The sequence below is a fragment of the Medicago sativa genome, chromosome 8 (assembly GCF_051527215.1).
Source record: "Medicago sativa cultivar Bolivia chromosome 8, Bolivia_mono, whole genome shotgun sequence".
NCBI lineage: Eukaryota > Viridiplantae > Streptophyta > Magnoliopsida > Fabales > Fabaceae > Medicago > Medicago sativa.
The window spans coordinates 37,984,129-37,989,175 of NC_140756.1; the positions used below are offsets into that span (position 1 = coordinate 37,984,129).

The 5,047-nt window shown below is 29.7% G+C and overlaps 1 pseudogene; it reads right to left on the reverse strand.

The window, feature by feature from the left end:
• Window positions 1-4,200: 4,200 nt before the first annotated feature.
• On the reverse strand, window positions 4,201-4,768 carry LOC146898937 (agamous-like MADS-box protein AGL29 pseudogene; annotated as a pseudogene).
• Window positions 4,769-5,047: the final 279 nt, after the last annotated feature.

A 5,047-nucleotide genomic window follows, 5' to 3' on the forward strand; every position in this document is an offset into this window, starting at 1 on the left:
CCTTCCTTGGGGCCGACGACAACTCGCATAAATAATTACACACTACATCTTTTGTAAGCTTAATTGAAATCAATTTACACAACAGAGGTTACTTGGGCAACATTATTGTTTCAACTGACTCAACTAATTTTACTAGACAATTTTAATATATATTAAACGGGTGATAAATCCTGTCAAACAATAGTCACTTTCGAGTATCCTATTATTCACATGGAAAATTACTTTATAATCACCACACATTTACTATCATATGTATGTAACTATCCGGTCAAGTTGTCCCTTCCTTGGGGCCGACGACAACTCACAGGATAATTTCATACTACGTCTTTTGTAAGTTCAGTTGAATCAAATCTACGCAACAGAGGTTACTTTGGCAACATGTTGTTTCAACCAAAACAACCGCAATTACTAGACATTTCACAGTAAAATAAATGGGAATGGTCTTAAATTTACAAGGCACTACTGACATAATGTAGGCCAAATTAGTTCTTTATGTTGCTAAGTAATCATGAGGTCACTCGGCAACCCTTAAGTGTGAAGACAAATTCACGAATTTGAAAGAAGATGAAAGTCACAAATCACACCAATGTGTGTATGACAATACTTAAGTGTGAAGACAAACTCACGAATTTGAAAGAAGATGCAAGTCACAAATCACACCAATGTGTGTATGACAATACATTTACATATATTGCATAAAAACAACAACAAACATAGCATGAAATATATTCAAAATGCATGATAAGACAAAATATTATTGTAGAAAACTTAATACAATAAACTCAAGCGTCAAAATCATGCTATAAACCAAATATTCAATTTTAAGTCAAAAGAAAATTGAATCTTATATGCCAAAATATTCATGCCACAATTGATTCACATATACCAATTGATTCTTTAAATAAAATAAATCACAACTCTAGCATAAATTGATTCACACACAACTGAATGATTCTTTAAACAAAATAAATAATAACTCTAGCATAAATGTTTTCCTAAATAAAGGAAACAAACTTTATATGTCTATAACTAAACAAACAAAAAACTAGAATTATTATTTTCCAAACTTTAAAGAACCAAATTCTTACCTTATGTACAAAAAAAAAAAGTTCATAATATTTTGAGATTCATTATTAAAAGGCAGCAAATATATCACAAATATATTTTAATTTTATGTGCCTACTTTTCAAAATAAACTTTATGTACAAAATCTTCGTGAATCAATTTATAATTTCAAATAGAAATTAAGCTGCAAGATATGATAACAATATTTGAAAATTATCTCAAATCAAATCCAAATACTTATTTGTTAACATCTCATTTATATATGTTATACCTACTACCGAAAATATATAACAATAAAAAAAAAACTTTATAAATAAGTCGAAACTGAATATTTGATTTGAAAAGATTAAAAAAAAAAAATCAACCAAATCAGATTCATATCAGAATCCTTAATTTCAAAATTTCTGAAAGTTAAAACAAATTTAACTATGTCAAATGATAAAACTTCATTTGACCAGTTCTTCATAACTTGCAACATTGAAGAAAGAATATTTTCCCAAAAAAAAGGCTTACAAATATGACCGGTTACCAAAATAGTATACTTTGTTACAAATTTATATCGATCATATATTTTTATCCAAAATAATAACTTAGCAAGACATCCATATGTGTTATTTTATTTGCCAAGCAAACGCAAGCATACAAGTATAATAAACTGGATCCAAAATATACACAATCCAAAGACTGGAATTGATGCAAACTTTAAATCAATTTCCAATTCAAGTAAGACAAAGGAAAATATGTATTACTATAATCATAAAGGTAATTTTAAACACAAATATTTGGAAATCAAATTAAGAGTTTATAGCCAAACTTCAACAAAGTAAAATTACCCAAAAAATTTGATGAAACCAAATATCAGCGAGCCCAAAAACAAGAAACAAATATATGAAGTTTTATAAGCTTAAGCTGGTTTCATCTATTGAAACTAATATGTCATTGCACTTATATATATTTTGTGTTTCTAACCAAAAATTTTAAACAAAAAATTAAAAAAATAGAATTAATCAAGCCAATTGAAACCATAGCTTTAAGGTTCGATTGAAATTGCATAGATACTGAAAAGGAGTTGACCAAAAATCATGCCGCTATGGATATGTTTCCAATAACTTGAAACAATTGAAAATTGGAATGCAGTGTATCGAATTAAATAAACAAATAATCATAAGCCAATTTCAAACTATTTTTGATTCCGAAACATGAAGATATCCTTTCGGTAAACAAACCACGAAAACAAAAAACGACCAACAAAAATTAGGGCTCATGACAATAAATCATATCCCAAAAAATCAAACACGAAGACAGCTCTGATACCACTTGTTGGAAATTTAGGTTTTAATTCATAAAATATGTTCAATACAAATAAAAGTATAGCGGAAGCAAATTGATCATTGAACATGAATTATGATCGGATCTACGACATGTTTGATTTATCAAGGATATTAAGAATTAGGTGTTAGGAATACCTGGATAGAGCTTTCATGGCAGTCCTCTCAACAACAACGAAAAGAGAGGAGGTGATCTGAAACAAGCAGCAAGGGTTAGCGGTGGCTGATTTGGTTCTTCCTCAACCGGTACCTTTATGCCTCAAGTTCTCTTCAGATGGGGGAGAAGAGAGAGTATTGCCGTGTACGGTGTATTGGGGACCATAGCTCCTTTTATATTGGATGGCCATTAGGGTTTCCCATTATTCCGTTAATGGGCCATCCGGACATAATTAAATATTTAATTAATTATCTAATTAGAAATCTAGTAGCCTTATTACTTAATTTGATCACTAATCAATTAAGGCTCACAATTGATAAATAGATAATATAATTATTATTACGATATTTGCCCACATAATGATATTTGAATATTATTAAATAATAAAATATTCCAACATAAAATTCTCTTCCTTATATTCCTAAGAAAATTATTCCGAGTATTATATTTTGTAAACTTGAAACAAATGCCCCATTAAAGAAATAATTCTTGGTCAGACTTTACTTACCTTTCGAACGAACTCGGGATTAGCAGATCCCCTTCTAATGAAAAAAATCCCCGTCTAATGAAAATTGAGAATTAGAGGGTTAACACAATTACTTTTTTCCGTCAAGTAGCCTATGATTCGAAATGTGGGGTTTTGGGGTTCGAACCTCGACCCCCTACATATATAACTCAATGTTCCCAAAAACTAAGTTGACCTCATGATTTTTTTTATCATTATGTAACCGAAAAAAAAAATTATCACTTTTTCCGAAGCTTAATAATTTCTTATTTCTTTATACATACTTCTTTCCGTTTTTTTCTTTTTGGTCAAAATTATTTCCGTTCGTTTTACTCTTTGTTTTTTGAAGGAAAAAGATGATATTTTTTTGAGAGAAAAAAAGATGACTTTTTTTAGTGGCAGATATAAACCGACTTGTTATTTTCAGACTTACGATAAAAAAAAATTCAATAACCCCTTGGAGATTTATCGTTGAAAGAAATAGGCAGATCGAGATAATCCATCCCTAATCAAAAAGGTAGAATGAGATTATAAATATTATCCGATAATAGAAAATAATTTCTTTAAAAGTATTAAAAAAAAAAAAAGTAACTCTAAAACGGTAAAACGCTTGACCAAAAAAAATAACTTTGAAATGAAATCTTCTGTCTAAAAAAACTTTAAAACATCATATAAAAAGGAGCAAAATATTTCTTTATATTCTTTTGTACTCTCAAGATCAAAACCAAAACCATACTCAACCAAATATCACTTGAAGCACGTTATAGATCTATAATAAAACATATGATATGAGTGACACACCTGATTAGTATTTCATTAAAGAAAAACGTGATGATTCCAATTAAAATAAGAGAAACCTAAAAAAAACTAATATAAATGAGAAACTCATAATAATAACAATCATAATATTAACCCATAAAAGTTCATATATTTTTATTTCCCTGCAATTTTTTGAAACTCATAACAATCATAATATCAACCCATAAAAGTTCATATATTTTTATTTCCCTGCAATTTTTTGAAACTCAATACAACAGACTTTATTCATGTCGATCCAACAAAGATAAAAAGAAGCAACAAGGTTTTAGGACAAGAGAAATTAAAATAAACATAGTTTGCATGATAAGTATATTTATATAAAAATTCTAAAGCATTGGTTGTTTTCCTTTCTTTCTTGAGACTTTGTTTTTTGTTCCAACCACCGGTTTCTCTGCAAGAAGTAACATAGATTCAGTTGTTTCTAAATCACGAAGACGTGATCTCACCATTTCCTTAAATTTCCCATATGAATCTTTCATTTCCTCAAGTTGAGTGAGTTCAGTCAGTTTGTATTCTTCTAGGATCTCATCATGTGCCCTGGCTTCATTTTCAGCCTCTTTTAGTTCAGCTAGCACATCTTCAAGTTGTTGATTCAGATCCTCTCTGTTCGAAACTTCAGAAGATGAGCTTCTTATGCCATCATCTAGGTTGAGCTCTCCTTCAAGAAATTTGGATGCAACATCATCAACACTTGGGTGCCCGAAAGAGTAAGGCTTATTCCCAAGGGAGAACACAACAATAGCAATTTCTGCCCCGCACAAGATGGCAAGTTCATTTGCCTTCTTGAATAATCCTGTTCGACGCTTAGAGAATGTAACCTGCCTTATGATAGGGTCTCTCACCCTCGCAATCGCAATTTTGCGACGACCCATGACCCCTTCACCCACTTCACACTATTTGCTACTAAAAAAGAGAGATCTGAATTGAGGGGTTATTGTAGTTGTTGTGGCTATAGTTGATCCCTATGCCTCTATTTATATCCATTTTCAATAAAAAAAGGTTCGTTGTTCCAAATATTGTATTAATTATTTTTTAATTTATGAACAATTTTTTAACAATATTAAAATTTATTTCTATTTTTCTTAGTTGAAAAGTTTCGCCTAATATATAATCTTTTAGTTTTTTATTCTTTTATGTAATTATGATAATAATAAATGTAGGAGTTTTATTATT